The following is an 18,864-nucleotide window of genomic DNA, read 5'->3' as shown; positions in this document are numbered from 1 at the left end:
GTTAATGTAAGAAATCAATATTTGTATTAATGATTTATTTGTTTCTTAACAAATACTGATGTGTGTGAATAATTCAGTTATTTGTCTGTCATGTTATTGATTCAATAATATAGTTCCTTGTTCAGTGTAATCCAGTTGCTTTTGTCAGTGATCGGAGAGAGGACCCAAACGCAAGAGGTGCAGGATAATGGAATTTATTCAGTCACAAAAGAACTTAGGCAGTTTGCCGTTCACAGGAGAAAATAAAGACTTGATTGTGCATGCAGAACTGGAGGTGAAATCAGGAATAACAGTCTTGAAACTCAGGAATAGTCCTTAGTCCTGGAAAGAGGTCTCACACTAGAAGCAGAGATGTAATGTCGAGCGAACAGCTCCAGTCGATGCCCACAGCACCACGGATAGCGACCGGATGGACAGCAGGCCGGCAGCAGGGTACTAGACAGAAATCAGGTGAGACGAACATGACAAGACAGACACAACTAAAATAACGACTCGCATAAATCAGGGTAGCTTAGAAGAGAAACAACTCCACAAGCCTGAAGCGGCTAGCAATAATCTGGCAAAGAAGCTCAAAACAGGTGGACACTAAATGTTAAGAGAGATCAGAACAAAGGAGGAACAGGCGCACTGATTACAATTACAAACAGGTGGATAGGGTGCAGGAACGAAACAGGTGAGAGAGAGAAAGAGGAGGAAAACAAACTTAACTTATGACCGCTTTGTAGCCGGTACAGTAACAGCACTGTGTCTGAAAGCCAAATCAGCTCACTTAGCATGAGTGTTTGAATGCATATGTGCACAGCCGCGTAGTCTTTTTTTGCAAAGTGAAATTGCCAATTACTTGTCTGGTATGCATAATACAGCGTTTTAGTCTTTCCGCTGATACGTGTGAACGGTAATCATTTTATTAATGTTTTCATCTGTACAGTCTGCACTTCAGTAAACTTGTTGTTATTTCACCTGAATCTTGTCTGTCGGAGTGTGACAGAAGACCAGACCATCCATTATTCAGAGCACAAGCACGGACACCGCAGATACCTTCGCTGAACTGGTGAACGCCGTTCGACAATCACTCCTTCCGCCATCAACACCTCCTTCACCTGCTGCCTCTGCCGGTCCCATGGCCTGACCAGCGACATACAGCGGCGAGGCGGAGGATTGCAGCGGGTTTATATTACAATGCAACCTTCATTTTGAAATGCAACCTCATCTCTACACCACTGATCGAGCGAGCATTGCCATTGTGATATCTCTTCTCTCTGAACGAGCTCTTCAGTGGGCACAATCGCTATGGCAAGCTGACGTTCCAGTTACGAAATCATTGTCCGCCTTTCTACTTCACTTCAAAGAAGTCTTCAGCCAAACCACGTCCACCATCAACTTTTTCATCTTCATCAAGGAAACCAATTTGTGAGTTCCTATGCGTTACAGTTCCGTACTCTCGCCGTTGCAAGCGGTTGGAACGAAGCTGCTCTCCTCACAGCCTTTCGCCAAGGTCTTAATCCTGACATTCGTCAACTGATGGTTACCCATGATGATAATATGGGTCTAGAGAATTTCATCCAGAAGTCCATTCGAGTTTCACAATGTCTTTCAGCTTGCTCACTGCCTCAACCTGCTTTGCATCCTCCGCCTCAGGTACCATCTGCCACCCTTCCAACACCAGAACCGATGCAGGTAGATTCGTACCACCTCACACCTGCGGAGCGTCAAAGAAGATGGACTAACCATCTGTGTTTGTATTGTGGGGAAGAAGGACACATAATGGAACGAAGCTGCTCTCCTCACAGCCTTTTGCCAAGGTCTTAATCCTGACCATTGGCCATGGGACTGTGCCATTGACCTGCTACCTGGGGCGACTCTACCCAAGGGTCGAGTCTATCCTTTGTCCATCCCGGAGCAGAAGGCCATGGAGGAGTACATCCAAGAGGCACTCCGACAGGATTTCATTCGTCCTTCAACGTCCCCTGCCGCTTCCAGTTTCTTTTTTGTAGCTAAGAAGGACGGAGGCTTGCAGCTGTGCACAGACTACAGGATCCTCAACTCCCAAACTGTCAAGTATAGTTATCCCCTTCCTCTGGTCCCAGCAGCCCTGGAACAGCTACGTGATGCCCATATTTTCTCCAAGCTGGATCTGCGGAGCGCCTACAATTTTATCCGCATCGAAGGGGGACGAATGGAAGGCGGCCTTTATGACGCCCTCCGGGCACTGAGTATCAGGTCATGCCGTACGGCCTGTCCAATGCACCTTCAGTCTTCCAAGGCTACATGAACGAAGTATTCCGAGATGTCCTTTAAAGATTTGCTATAGTTTTTATCGACGATATCTTGATATTCTCTCGAAACCTAGCAGAACACCGCCAACACGTGAAGCAGGTCCTCCAACGTCTTAGAGAACATCTTCTCTATTTAAAGTTAGAAAAGTGTGAGTTCCATACATCCACTGTCCAGTTCTTAGGCTAAATAATAGACCAACGAGGCATCCAGATGGACCAGAGGAAGGTGGAAGCCATCCGGACCTGGCCCCAACCCGTCACCATTAAAGAACTCCAAAGATTCCTCAGATTTGGCAGTTTCTACCGCCGATTCATCCTCAATTACAGTCTTCTCAGTTCTCCCCTCACGTCACTACTCAAAACCGGCCCAAGTCTCTGTCCTGGAACCCTAAAGCCACCAACGTGTTCTCAACCCTCAAAGAAGCCTTCACCACCACTCCCATCCTGCTCCATCCAAATCCAGAGTTACCGTTTGTCGTTGAGGTGGATGCCTCCACAACAGGAGTGGGAACGGTACTTTCACAGCGGCAGGGTGACTATCAACGACTCCATCCATGTGCCTTCTACTCCAAGAAGCTGTCCCCGGTGGAGCAGAATTATGACATCGGCAATCGAGAGCTCCTCGCCATCAAGCTCGCTCTAGATGAATGTAGACATTTGCTGGAGGGAGCTAACCACAGATTTGAAGCCATCACCGACCATAGAAACCTAGAATATCACAGAGAAGCTCGCCCGTCTAAGCCAGATGGGCCCTCTTCTTCACAAAATTCGACTTCATAGTCACCTACTGACCCGTACACAAGATCTGTAAGGCTGATGCTCTTTCTCGTCTTCACCAACCCAATCTCGACTTCACAACTCCAGAACCTATCCTCCCTCCAGCCATGATCGTGAGTCCCAGCCATGATCGTGAGTCCCATCCTCTGGTCCCTCGATGAAGAAATCTGTCAAGCAACACAGACCGAACCTGCTCCGCCCGGAGGTCCAGAAGGGGACCTCATCCATATTTTCGTTCCATCATCCTGTTGTCTAACCCTTCTGGACTCAGCTCACACCTCTCCGGGCTCTGGACACCCAGGTAGCCAGTGAACCCTCTCGCTCCTCAGTCAATGCTACTGGTGGCCCTCTATGACCCAAGATATCTCCCAATATGTCAAGGGCTGCTCAGTCTGTGCTATCACCAACACTCCCCGTCGTCTGCCAACAGGAAAACTGGTTCCTCTACCCATTCCTCACCGTCCCTGGTCACATCTGGGAATCGACTTCATGACCGATCTCCCACCTTCAGATTCCAATACCTGCATCTTCGTCATTGTCGACCGCTTTTCCAAAGCCTGCAAACTAATCCCTCTCAAAGGTCTACCCACAGCCTTCGAAGCAGCCGAAGCAATGTTCCACAATGTCTTCCGTCATTTCGGTCTTCCTGAAGACATCGGATCCGACCGAGGTCCCCAGTTTATCTCCTGTGTCTGGCAAGCCTTCTTCAAGCTCCTAGGAGTATCCATCAGTTTATCCTCCGGTTATCACCCTCAGACCAACGGCTAGACTGAGCGTAAGATCCAAGAGATCTTCTTTCAGACGAACACAATCAGAGTTATATGGAAATAAAAAGTCCTGGCTCTTCCAAGCTTTATAATGGTAGTTATTTCTTTATTTCTTTATTTTCAAGGATAACCCCTTGAGATGCACCATCTCATTTTCGAGGGGGTCCTTTACATTACAAAGAAACCAGCATCAAAATGGAAAATCATAATTAAAGTAAATACAACACAAGACTATAACAAACATTTAGATACAGTAACATTCACATACACGCACACACTAATAATGCTCCCACAAACCTAATCCGTTCACTTTTAGCCCATACCATAATCGAAGACAATCAGTGAGCCATCTGCGAAAATGCAAATTCAAAATCAAGGTATAAATATGCTTACACACTTCACTATACGTATACAGGTACATAAATGCAAACATGTACAATATAAACAAAAATTATAAATAAAATTAAAAGAAAGAGAGATCAGAAACAGGAACACGGTGTTTGAAAATAAGTAAGAAGAGATGATTTGAAAACATAAAAGGAAGTTATAGATCTGAGCGAGCAGGGAAGATTGTTCCAGTCTGATGGAGCTTTAAATTTAAACGCACGACGACCTACTTTGCAAATTCTGGGTACATAAAAGAAGAGCTGATCCGTATGCCTTAAATTGTACTGTGTATTAAAAGAAATTAGGTAACATTTCAAATATGAAGGGAAATGCAAATGAATACACTTAAAAATAAGTAGTAACCAGTGAAAATTGCCTTCTTGACTTGGGAGCCAGCCAGCACAAAGATTCCTACATTTGGCAATGGTGAGTTCTATAAGGACATCTGAGCACAAATCTACAAAGACTATTATAAAGTACAGAGATAGGACGAAGATTTGAATCAGTAGTATTCCCGTATATAGTATCAGCATAATCAATTATTGGAAGTATCAAATGAGTACGAATTATTTTTCGAACCTGTGTGAAAAGCAATCAGCAGAGTGATGAAGTGACTTCAATTGACCATATATTTTCTTGCAGATTGAGATAATATGAGGTTTGAAGGAAAGCTGGGTATCAAGCCAGAGACCAAGATATTTAAACTCTTCGACTTTTGTTAAAGCTGTTCCATCGAGAAAACTAATAGACCAGCTTTTAGATATAGGCAAAGAATTAGGTCGAGTGCAAAACAACATAGAGTACGATTTGTTTCTGTTCAAGAGGAGTTTATTAGAAGAAAACCATTTTTGAACTTAGTTAAAGTCTGATTGAAGAGAGTATTGAATTTGTGAGATGTCAGAACTGGATGAATATATTACGGTGTCATCTGCATATAAGTGAATTAAACTCTCAGGACAGATTTGCGGTAGATCATTAATAAAAATGGAAAATAAGAGAGGACCTAAGGATGAACCTTGTGGAACTCCTTTATCAATAATTTTGAAGCCTGACTGGCTGCCTTGAAAAGTAACGCATTGACTTCTGTGATGAAGAAAAGAATTAAAAAAATGTTAAAGAGTCAGAAGAAAGACCAATAGCATATAATTTGTCTAAGAGAAGATAATGGTCAACCATATCAAATTCTTTGGTAAGATCAATAAATATAGCACCTGTCAGCATATTACTGTCTGATGCTGACAGTATGTCGTTTGTGAGTTTTAAAAGAGCAGTGGTGGTCGAAAAATTTGATCGAAAACCAGATTGATGTGGAGATAATACGTTTTGGTCATTAAGATATTTAGAAAGTTGATTAAAGATTAATTTTTCAAATATTTTTGTTACACTATTGATAATTGAAATAGGTCTGTAATTATTAATATCTTTGATATCACCTCCTTTATGAAGAGGAATTACTCTGGCACAATTCCATGATCGGGGTGTTTCGCAAGTTGCCAATGATAAATTAAATATATCAGCCAATGGAAATGATATAACATGAAAGGCAAGTTTAAAGAACTTGATCTCCAGACCATCTGGACCAGCACTGCATCCAGAGTTTATACCATCAATAACCTGCTGAACATCATCTGGAGTGATAATATTAAAGCAAAATTATCTATTTAACCTATTCTGGGTCAGAGAAACATCAGAGTGAGGAGGAAAGGAAAAAGAACTGCCAACTGTAGAGAAGTGCTGGCTGAAGGCCTCTGCAATTAATAAAGGTTCACTAATACTTTTTATGGGTTTGTTGGTTATAGAATTAATCCTCTTCCAGAATTGCTTTGGATTCTTAAAGTCAGTTGATAAACAATCATTATAGTAATTTGCTTTAGGGTTAGGGTATTTCTAGTAATAGTTTTACATTTATTCCTTAGTTCTTTATAAGCATCCCAGTCAGCAGAATCATTTGATATACGATATTTTTTCCATGCCTTGTCTCTTTGTTTAAATAAGTGTATGAGATCTCCTTTGATCCAAGGTAAGTGTCGACCCTTAACCTTGATTGATCTCCAAGGAGCATGTTTATCTATTATCTCAACAAATTCAGTATAAAAGTAATTCCATGCATCTTCAACAGATGGAATTAACTGAAATCTCTCCCAATTTATGTCTAGTATGCCTTGAATAAAGTGTTCAGGATTAACATTATTCCATTTCCTTGATGAGGCAATTTAATTTCCCAAATACAATAAACAATAGAGTGGTCACTGAGAGAATGCGGTAATACCCCAGATTTTAAGATTCTGCCAGGATGAGAAACCAAGATCCAGTCAAGCAAAGAAGAGGAGCAAGGACCAACTCTAGTGGGTTCTGTTATGAGTTGAGTTAAAAAGATTGCGATCTTTATGAGAGGAATTAGCTAGCCAATTCTAATTAAAATCACCTAATATGATTTTTTCACTAGCACAATCTAAAGAATTAATAGTAGACAAGATACATTCAGTGGTTTCAGCAGGAGCATTAGGAGGTTTATAAATATTTCCTATTTTAAGTCGTTTGTTTTCATGAAAAATAATTTTAACAAAGAGGCCTTCAAAATGCAGGGGATTCTCACTTGGCAATACAAGTTCTGCAGTCAATTTTGAGGATACATATATTAAGAGGCCCCAACCTCTTGAGCCCCTATCTTTCCTGAATAGAACATAATTGTCAAGTCTGACTTCATCATCAGAGATCTCACTGTTTAACCAGGTTTCGGAAAGAGTAATGATATGTGGATTATTATAAACGAGCCAAGCTCTCAATAAATCAATTTTAGGAGGCAAACTCCTAATGTTCAAGTGAATAACAAGTAAACCTTTAGTGAAGTTCATTACTCCTAAATATTAAAATTAATATACACATGATATGAAAGCAAAAATGATCATAAAGCATCATCGCAGGTTATTGTATGAAGCAGTAGGGGGCATATGAAGAGAAAGGCAGTAGGAGAGCAAACGCGTGCGTGCGCACACACACACACACACACACACACACACACACACACACACACACACACACACACACACACACACACACACACACACACACACACACACACACACAAACGGAGTATGCACATAAACCTGTAAGTGCACCGCTCAGTCTGCATAACCCCATTAGCAAACATAATAATAATAAAAAAAAAATATATATAATTATATATATATATTAGGGGTGTAACGGTTCACAAAATTCACGGTTCGGTTTGATACGATACACTTGTGTCACGGTCCGGTTCGGTACGGTTTGGTACGTTTTTGATACAGCAAAAAGAAAGAAATGCCAGAGAAATTTCCTTGATTTTTTTTATTTTATTCTTTTTTTTTTTTTATTAAAACTAACATCATAAAGTATGATTTTTTTTTACTTTGAGCAATTCTAGAGCTATAATTTACTCTTCTTAGGAGCATATAAAACAAAACAGCTCCTTGGAAAAAATGAAATGTAATATTGTAGTAGTTATAAATAAAGGTTTATTTTAGATTAACATTTGAGGGCAGCAATTGTATTCATAATGTCAAAATAAAACCGACGTAATGTTATTTGAAGGCATTATAGCCTACTATTCCTGCCAAACGTCCATGGTTGTAGTTAGTGTTACTAACTTACAGTAAATCCATGGTGAATGTTGCTGATCTGTGGACACTGGATAGTTCATTCATGGCACAGTGTTTTTTCCTGGGGCCTGTTTCAATAAGGAGGTTCAACCAACTCTGAGTTAAAACTTGAACTCTGAGTTGACTTACCCTGAGATGGGAAACTCTGAGTGTTTGGTTTCAGAACAGCTGAAATTAGTTAGTTCAATCAACTCTGAGTTGACTGACTCTGAGTTAAGCGCGTGCACCACAACTATAAAAAGCCATTATCAATGGAGCGCAGATATTATGAGTCACCATGGCAACAGCGCCAGACAAAAAGAGGTCTTCATATTTCTCACCAGCAGAACTGGATGTGCTTCTGCAAGCATATGGAGAGTACGAACATTATTTCGTTTATAAGTTATAAGTTTACATTTTAATTACTGTTATACAGTGATAGGTGTAATTAATTACCAAGTAATCTAAATACTGTAATTTAATTAAAGGGATTACTCTTAATTCTTCTGTAATTTAAAGTTAAATCTGATGTAATTGTATTAGACTATACAACAATTCTGTATAGGCTATTTAACATACATTTTTAAAAGTTATATTTTTTAATGTAACCTTCTCCCTCTACACACTTTGGTCAATTCAAGAATAATTCATGCAATTGTATTTTGTTTATTTGAAAGCATTAAAAGTGCTGTTTCTTGTCTCTCCTTGTATTGTTCAAGTGTTTAAGGTTGACATGGGATTTAGTAATTAGTAATAAGTAGACCAATAATTTCTAAAGATAGTCATTATTACATTAATCTAATTACACTGTTGAAGATGTCATTTGTAGTTAGTAATACAAGTAACTTACCCAACTGTTATAATATCAGAGGTGAAACTGGAAGAACATTATGTTATTCAACCTAATTAAAAAAAAAAAAATATGTAGGTGCAATCCTGCAGGCATTAAAAGAACATGGCAGCAGATGAAAATTAAATATAAAAACATAATTCAGTCAAGTAGGCTTGAGCATATCATAGGTGTAGGCTACCTGACTTTACAAACATTTGAGATATTAAATAACTAAAGCATCCAGTGTCTAGCAGTGCAGCAGCATTTTTGGCTGAGGGAATTCCTGGACGGACTTCAGAGCCAGTCCCAAAGATCCAAGGGCCTTCATAAAATGTAAGAGGTTTACATATGTGTTATTTTTTATATAGGCTATTTTTGATATTTCCATTTATTTTACTTTGGGTTAGGATTTTTGTTGGTCCCAATAGACTCTGATGGTAATATCTGTATTTTGGAGCCTCCTGTCCCAACAGAACCCCAGGCAGTTGTAAGTCACCTACTCAATACACCAGAAATTATGACAAATAGTGTTATAAAGTTATACTCGACCAAATCCTCATCACATGGGGATAACTAGTTTCTGCTGCCACAGTGAGGCCTACAGAGGTAATGTTAACATTATGTGTCTACACATCAAACAATCTACACATTCACATTTTTTCACATTTTTATGTGGAGTAGCCTATAGAATCTAAGTTTAAATTTAAGTATAAACGGGTATTCTTATCTCTCCCCCGCCCCCCAGAGTGTGGAAGAACAGCAGGAGGACGGTCCATCAACTTCTGTTGCACAGATGAACAGTTCAGTGATTTTCAGTAAATGCCACAGTTTAATTCTGTAGAATTTGTTTAGAACTACATTATGTAACTCTAATCTACTACTGTATTATCAGTTGCCAGTTAAGGAGTTTTATAGACTTAATCTTATAAAAAAAAAACAAAAAAACAGCAGTAAAAATAGCAATATTTTATTTATTAATAAAAGATTAATTTTATTAATAAAAATGTACTGAAAGAATGAATGAGGTGTTTAAACACCACTTCCTCTTTAAAAAGGGGAGGAGACCGAAAGAAACTCTGGGTTTACTGAAGAAAACCTGCTCCCGACCAGGTTAGGTTCACAGAGTAAGTTACCATGGTAACTGACTCTGAGTATAAGTTACCTCTCTTTCAGAAACGGGCTTGACTTACTCTGCTTTCTCAGGTTTAACATACCTCCCATTCTGAAACAGAAAACTCAGAGTTTCCCTCATTTCAGGGTTAACATACTCAGAGTTTTCACTTAACCTCCTTTCTGAAACAGGCCCCTGGTTTCCATGTCAGCGCTGTTTGATCCGTTAATAACGGAGAAATGTGAATGTTTCTTACTAGATCTCGCAGCGATGTTATTACTTCTGTGGCGAATTCAGATGCTTTCTTTACTGGATCTCTTATTAGCGCTGTGTAGTAACAGTGTCACATGATCACGATCGGCTCGCGCTGCACTGGTCCAAACGTTTGCATTACGTTTGATGTTGGGCAATGTTGTGGTCGCGCCGGCGTCTCTGAGCGCGCTTGCCACGCGCAACGCGCCTACATTTGAAATAATGAAATTTTGGTCGGCAGGAAAAATGGTCCAACGAACCGTTCGGTTTGAAAATGCGTACCGAAAACCGAACCGAAAGCCTCGTACCGAACGGTTCTATACGAATACGTGTATCGTTACACCCCTAATATATATATATATATATATATATATATATATATATACACACACATATATAAATAAACGGTCAAGGTCACTTTCTGCAGGAATAGTTATGTAGTATAATTATAACTGCATAAAAATCATCAAATGACATAACGTCAAACAATAATAATAATGATAAAAATAAAATAGTAGACTGTAAATGCTACTTTATTTAATTTATTTAATAAATCAGAGTATTAATTGCATATATCAGACTTATAGATATCTATCCTTTCCCATATAGGAGACCAAGACTAACCCATCTTTTAGTATTACACCTTTTTACGCCATTTGATTCATATTATACGGCAAACAGTAGTAAAACAACACCAACCCTTACTACTCCCAGCATTGATTTGCAAATAAGAAACAAAAAGACAGCGGTCACTCAAATAGCACTTATGCCAATGATAACAATACAAATATTAAATAATAAGTTCAATGCCAGTCCGGCGAGGAAAGTACCCACTGGTAGAAGAATTTTTTTATTTTTTTTATTTTTTTATTGTGATCCTATTAGCACTAGCCTTCATTCACTAACTTTAGGCTGTCATGTCAGAGTCAATGGAGGAGTTCATGAGAGAGAGTTCACTAAGGGATTCCTCAGCTTCCTCAGGAGTACGAAAGAAATGTGTCTTACCAGCAAAGGCAACTCTCAGTGTGCAAGGATAGATCAGTGCATACTTATGGCGCGTTTCCACCGAGCGGTACGGTACGGTACGGTACGGTACGGGTCGGTGCCCTTTTATTTGCGTTTCCACTGCCAAAAGTTGAGAATGGTACCAAAAAGCTGAACCGTAGTTCTTCTGACGTTCGCCGATGACTCCGACGGTAGTGGTTAAACATGAGATATAATTCGTCTTGTGCAGACCTAACGGGCGATCTTTGGTCTCGTGAATATATAATTCGTTCCCTGTCAATCGTTTTGGCTGAGGGCTAAGTTTAGTTTCATATTATAGGCTATTTAACTTTACTGTTGTAATGTTAGACTAGAGCGCAGCATTTGGACATTTGACTGAATTGTTTGCTTTATTTCTTATTGTATAGCTTCTTGTACCTTTTACTTAAACTTTTATATTGGCTATTATTGATAAAACTGAAATTTTACAAAAAGAAATATGGTTTCTTGTCATTTTCTTATTACAAGATTATCACTGATGTTTATTGCAACATTTGTACAAATGCATATATTGCCTGTAATATGTGTAATTTTTTTTATTATTTAAACGAAAAGAGGTAACGTTAGGGTTGTGTTTTAAATTTCGTTTTGTTATAAATAGAATAACGTATAATGTGCAGTGAATAATCAATATGCGTTGCGCATGAACCACATTTGTGTCCCTATAATGTTTAATTTATTTAAATGAAAACGAAAAGAGGCAGAGTAGTGTTTTATAACATATTTCGTTTTATTGTTGCTTAAAATGTACATACAGAGTAACAGAGATAACCGGAGTAGCAGATCGCGAGCTGAGTGACGCTTTTAAGAACGCGCTGTACCATTTGCATGTAGGAGTCGCACATGGCAAGTACAAACTTTGCGTACTTAATATTGAGAAAAGCCTAATGTCGGCGCTTGTCTTCTTGTGACAAACATGTCGAGGAGCAAGAACAAGATCTGCTGTATATGTCATCCATACAGCAAGATCTGCTGTATATGTCATCCATATCCATATCGTTTTTACCTCTTGAACTCAGCCACGTCCAAGTGATCTGAGAGCGCGGGCGGGTATAGATATATACAATAGATGTCGCCTTGGCTACGGTTTCGCATTACGGTTTATACCCGCCCGCGCTCTCAGATCACTTGGACGTGGCTGAGTTCAAGAGGTAAAAACGATATAAAAACTGTTCGTTTTCTCACACAAACCGCTCGTTTCGTGTCTTAGGCCATCAATGTGTACTTACGATGGGGAATTGTTTAATTTGGACGACGGGGAATTGTTTTAATTTGGACTCTGTGCATGCTGTTTGAGACAAGTGACCATCGACCTGCATTATATGACTGACAGACAAGAACGGTTTGACCTAAAAATATCAAAATTGAAACTACTGCGGAAAAAAAGACACCTACATCTTGGATGCCCTTGAGGTAAGCTAAAACATACCAAAATTTTATTTCAAAGTGAACTATCCCTTTAATGTCCTGATCACAAAGCTTTTTCTTAACCGCATCAAACCCTCGGCGTCTCTGGACCAGAGCAGTGGAGAAATCCGGATAAATGAAAACACGAGCTCCTTTGAACTGTAGGGACTCTTTCTTCTCCCTGGCTAGTTTCATTACTTTTTAGCTTATCCTGGAAATAGTGAAACTTTACCAGGATCGGCCTGGGACCCTTGGCTCTGGAGTTGTCCTTCATACCTGTACGATGACAGCGCTCGATCACCGGAGGAGAGGAGAAATTTGCTTCACCTAGAAGCTGTGGAATCAAGTGTCTCACGAAGCCAAGGATATCTCTAGCCTCTGCCCTCTCTGGAATGCCGATGAATCGTAGATTGGAGCGTCTGCTTCGGTTCTCCGCGTCCTCCACTCATGATTTCAGGTCAATGTTTTCCTTTTCAAGCACTTTTACATGTTTGACCAGCTCTGATATATCATCCTCATTTGAGCTGACTCTCTGCTCCAGCTCGATAACCTGCTCTTCAAACATTTGAAGCGATCCATCTATTTTGGCCAGGTTGGCTCCGAGTGAATCAATTTTGGCATCCAAGTGTGAAATCATCTCTAGCTTAATTTGCTGCATCATGTCCAAAATACTTTGGAGAGTAAGGGTGTACTCACACTAGGCACGGTTGCCATGAACCGGGCCCGAGTACGATTGTCCCCCCTCCCCCCTCCCCCTCTGGCCTGCACTCACATAGGGTTTCAGCATTCGTGCCGGAGCACGCTTACTTCATTATGGTGCGACGGTTTCGGGATAAACAGGAAGAGCGGCGCTCTCACTGAACACAATGGAGTCCAGCACGGTTAGCGCTCACACTGCATGCGAACCGCGCCCGAGTCCAACTGAACCGTGCTCTGGCCCACCTCTTCCAAGCGGGCCAGGGCCGGCTAATCGAGCCGCGCCCGGGCACGGTTCGGAGCACTCACACTAGTCAAACGAACCGCGCTTTGGTGGTCAAACGCACTCGGGCACGGTTCAAACTGGCTAGTGTGAGTACACCCTAATTGTTTCGTCACCCATTGAGAGGCCGGTTTCTTCCCACTCGCACAAAGAGAAGAATATGTTCCAATAACTAATTGGTTTGAAGCTGGAGATTGGTTTAGTTTGCTTTTCTTGATATAACTCTAGTAGATCCTTGTACAAAATCGTTTTATAGTGGAAAAATTATGTCACAATGACCTCAATTAAGCAAAAACATTGGGCCAGCAGACTGAGCTTGCAGCACACACTCACACCACGGCAGCCATCTTGAAAAAAGAAAGAAAAAAAAGTAGTGAATTTCTGTTTCTGTTTTGAAGTCCATAAAAGTACAAACAAAATCCCATACAAAGTCTGCAAGTTTTCGCAGAAGTGAGGAAGCCTGTAGGCTTACAGTTGTGTTCTTTAGTTGCACAACTTGGCCAGTTCTTTGAAGACATTAAACAACATAAAAAAAAATGCAATGTTGGATGTTGTGATCAATAACTGATATTTTTTCTGCCCTGGTTAAAATACATCAACTCAGTGTGTCTGTTTACATGCGCACTGTCATAATAAATACTACTAACTAAACTTTTGGAAGTGGGGTTGCCAGATTTAAAGTTTTATTCTACAACTTTTGTCTACTCATCACCCAGCTCATTAACAATATCATCCCCTCAAACCTTTGTGACAGAAATAATTTAACTCAATTGTCAAATGCACTCCTTGCAATGTTTATTGCATACATGACTACATGATAATATTAAACATGACATTTACCAGACTAAAATGCATGTTTGCACCCAAAAATGAAAATTCTGTCATTATTACTCACCCTCAAGACTTTCGTTCACCTTCGGAACACAAATGAAGATATTTTTGATGAAATCTGAGAGGTTTCTGTCCCTCCATTGACAGCCACATTATTGTAACTGTCAAAGCCCAGAAAGGTGGTAAAAACATTGGTAAATAGTACATATAACTACAGTGGTTCAACCTTAATATTATGAAGTGACGAGATAACTTTTTGTGTGCAAAACCCCCCCAAAATAACGACATTGTTGAATAATCTCTTCTTTTCCACGTCATTCTCCTACACTGTTGACGTAGTGTTAACAGTGCAGCGCTTATGGGTTCTACATCAGAGCATAGGCTCACTATTGGCTAGCTCCTAGGTCATCACACATGACCAGAGTCGGCTAATAATAAGCCTACGTTCTGACGTAGAACCCAGAAGCGCTGCACTGGCTTTTTTTCAAGGCTTGCACCTTGAAATCTATAACAGGGTTTGCGTTCTCGAGCCACCAGGCACTGTTTTGTGCGGATGAGTAGGCCGGAGCGCGTTAAAGGATAACTCTCGCCAAAATGCAACCTAGAGTCTTTTTGTTAATCTACCCGCGGCAAACTTTCGTTTAAAAGCATAATTAGAATGGAAACACCACTTTTAAGTTTGACCTTATTTTTGTTTTCGGTCAAATTGCCTTCTGAATGGGAGTGCTTGGGGCACGACTGTGATAGCATCAAAAATCGCTATTTTTAAAACACTAAGAAGGTTCGACACAACATGAAACTGTGCTGGAAGTATCACCAGGGGCTCTACACATGAACTCCAGCATTGAGAAAATTGTTTGTGTACACAGAGTTTACTAACGAGAAAGATTTTGAACAAGTCACTGAAGCTGTGTCCGCCGGCATTTTGACAGTAAAAAATAGTCGATCTAATAACTTTATTCTAGAGCTGCTGTAAAGCCTAAACAATCTATGTTACTGTAATTTCCTATTATCACTGTAAAGCTGCTTTGAAACAACCTATATTGTTAAAAACGCTATATAAATGAAGGTGACTTGACACTGTTTACACTACGTCAACAGTGTAGGAGAATGACGTGGAAGAGAAGAGATTGTTGAATAATGTCGTTATTTAGGGGGTTTTTGTGCACAAAAAGTATTCTCATTGCTTCATAATATTAAGTTTTAACCACTGTAGTTACATGGATTATTTAAACAATATTTTTACTACCTTTCTGGGCCTTGAAAGTTGCAAAGACGTTGCTGTCTATGGGTGGTTCAGAAACCTCTCAGATTTCATTAAAAATATCTTCATTTGTGTTCTGAAGATGAACGAAGGTCTTACAGGTTTGGAACGACATGAGGGTGAGTAATTAATGACAGAATTTTCACTAATCCTTTAAGTAAGGGTTAATGCCCGACGGGGTGTCCATTGTCAGGTATTAATGGACGACGGCGAGGCGTGAACCGTCCGACGCGCAGCGAAGGCCTCCGCCGAAGTCCATTAATACCTGACAGTGGACACCTCGAAGGGCATTAACCCGCTTATACCATGGTCACTTGCTAAATAACACATTTTTAAAACATTAGTTTATATTTTAATTAGTTTTACAATCGAAATCTAAAGTTTTTACGAACAATAACTTGGTTTCGGAGATAGTCCGCTCAGCTCGTAGAACCCTTCAGTTTACTGACTGTTGCTATGGTTAGTCACAGCTGATGTAGCCAGCGCATTTATTTATTAATTTCAAACGGTAAACAGTCAGTTTCACCAGATCTCCTTTACTAGGTGTCCTCTATCACTTTTTAACGGACACCCTGCAGCCAATCAGAATCGAGTATTCACCCAGACCATGGTATAATGTTTATTAGCAGCCGGCAGAAAGTCAGTTCAGCCGCCGCAAAGAGACTCAAACAGTTACACATTTATGTGTTAAGAAATTCATTTCACTTCCCAATTCTAGACAACTAAATCATAAGACAAACTAGTTTTAGCATACATTTGTTCTATTTTCCTCTTTGGCTGCACAGTACATTTGTGCATTTCAGGTGGCATGTAACTTTTAAGAATATTAAAGTAGGAATTGATCAAACTAATAAGAAAATTTCAATATTCCTTACATATTCTCAATACCACTCTTTTAAAGAAAATACTTAAATCTCCACAATTATTCACCAACAAAAAATTTGAATTTTTCAAAAATCATTCCAAACCCATATGACCTTCACAAAAGATGTTTGCAGCCTCAGTCACTGTTCACTTTAACTGCAGCATGTTTGCATTATGAAATATTATGACTAATGTACTTTTGTGTTGCACTGAAGAAAAAAAGTCATACAGGTTTAGATTATATTATTCTAAACTAAATTGTGTCCAGTGCAAATCTTAAAAAAGAAAAAAGTCTAGTATAGAAGAACTAATTACATTTATTCATTGAGAAGACACTTTTAATCAAAGCGACTCAGAAATGTGGAACATCACAAGCAATGTCATAAAATCCAACAACAGTCATATTACACAATGCCAAGTATAAGATGGATCATTTCACAAGCTTTTTTAAATAAACAAAAAAGAGTTTAATGTATTTAATAAATATATATTAAGTGCTTTCGTTTCGTTGCTGCCTTCATGTGGTATTGGAAATATCACAAAAACTAGATTCCTAGTTAAGAAATTGGACATGAACAGCCTCTCAAGTTAAAATTTGAGTGCGATGAGCTAGTAATCACGATTGAAAGTTGTGATGGCTTCAGCAGATCTGTTGGAGTTTTTCAGCTCATTCTAGCAGAGAGGAACAGAATAGCGATGGATAAACCAGGTGATGATTTTTCAGTGACTAGAAATAAATGGAAGGAAACCAGGACGACTTCTGGAATGATACTGGAAAAGAAGTTAGTTATGGTCAGCAGTGTAAGTGAAATAGCTGTGTAAGAGTTTTTATCATCCATAAAGCTGGCAAATTACAACAGTTACTGACAAATCTTATACAGCACAAGTGCTATTGTTCCAGTGCACTATCATCAGTCAATAAACATGAGCTCATATCAAAAGACCATCCAAAGGGGTTTGAGTGATTGATCATTAAAATCTTAACTGATCACAAAGATTTATTTAATGCTCCCCGTGTTATATTTCAATCACAATGCATTGTGGACAGCCTAATACATGGTCAAAAGTCCCTTTATCAAATATATGAAGAAAGTAAGTATTAAGAAAGTTCCAACCTACCTTTCATATAAATCCTGACAGAGAAAACACATGACGGACGAGCAGCAGGTGAATAATCAGGAGATGCAGGTGAATGAAAAACAGACCAAAACAGTAGATCAAAATAATTTCTTCCTTTTTACATTAAATCTTTCTAAATGTCAACTTAAGAGTAAAACTTACAGTCAGTTGAGCTTGGCTACTTTGCACAATTCAATAAAAAACAACTCAAACAAACCACCGAAAGCCACCAAATGCAACATCATGCTTGTACTAGCTGAAAAACCAGAACAGCATATGCAATTCACTTTTATATCTTTGCTGTGGTGCATCATGGGAGGTGGTAGACACCAAGTGTAGAAGTTGAAGGGGGTTTGTTGTTTAAAATTTAAAAAGCTTTTCAATTAGCAAATATGTATAAATGGTTGTTAAATAATCATTTGTGGATTAGGGAATGTACAAAAAGCTTTTTATTTTGAGATTTGGTTGTTTGGTGAATTTAATTCCTGGTTGTTTGTATGTCTATCAATGGTTGTGCCCATGAGTATAAATGCCCACAAGCTGAACTTGCACAGGATGGTCAGTCTGTGATGGAAGCTGGAGAGTGAGAAAGCTGCTGAAGGTTGGAATAGTGAGAGTGGACAATCTGTATAATTTCTGCTTTCACAGAAAGGGCTTAAGCCTAGTCTCAGACTTCAATGCATATTTGTGCTGTTTTAACTGAAAGCAGTTTGCACTGACACATATCATAATGTCAGTACTATTATTCTATTTCAAGATGCAAAATGGTAATGTTTTTTTTCCCTTTTTTTCTAATGTATGTTCATAAAAGCTACTTAAAAGTCCTAGTTTAGCTAAAGCCTGATCCTGGCTTAATCTAAGCCCTGTCTGTGACCTTTTTCACTTTGCTTAATTTGTTTTGTAGATAATTTACCCTGCCTATATTTGTATTTTTTTATGTAAATATAGAACATTCATATTGTGTTAAAGTGTAATTAACCAATCAGAAGCTGTTTTTTGCAGGTGGAGAGCATGCAGTTTATGGTGTGACACTGATGTAAAGAGCATCAAGAGACTCAAAAGAAACGGTCTAGTTTTGGTATATTGTATATGTGTATTTTTTTCATTCTTGCATTTCTTTAGTCTTCACTGGTGTTTTTATTAATTATTTTTCAGATGCTTCATTGTCACTGGAAAAGGGTGAGTAACATTCAGCTGCATCCCACACAAAGCTCGTAGGGAGTTTATCCCACAGCTCTTCAGATTTGAATTTGAACAATTTGTAATAAGGACTGTCTTTGTGTACCTAAAAGGTGAAAAGGGACTTGTTTTATTTTAATCCTAAACATTGGAGT

Source organism: Leuciscus leuciscus (assembly GCF_965113295.1).
Source record: "Leuciscus leuciscus genome assembly, contig: HAP1_SCAFFOLD_295, whole genome shotgun sequence".
Classification (NCBI taxonomy): domain Eukaryota; kingdom Metazoa; phylum Chordata; class Actinopteri; order Cypriniformes; family Leuciscidae; genus Leuciscus; species Leuciscus leuciscus.
This window is presented reverse-complemented; position numbering follows the sequence as displayed.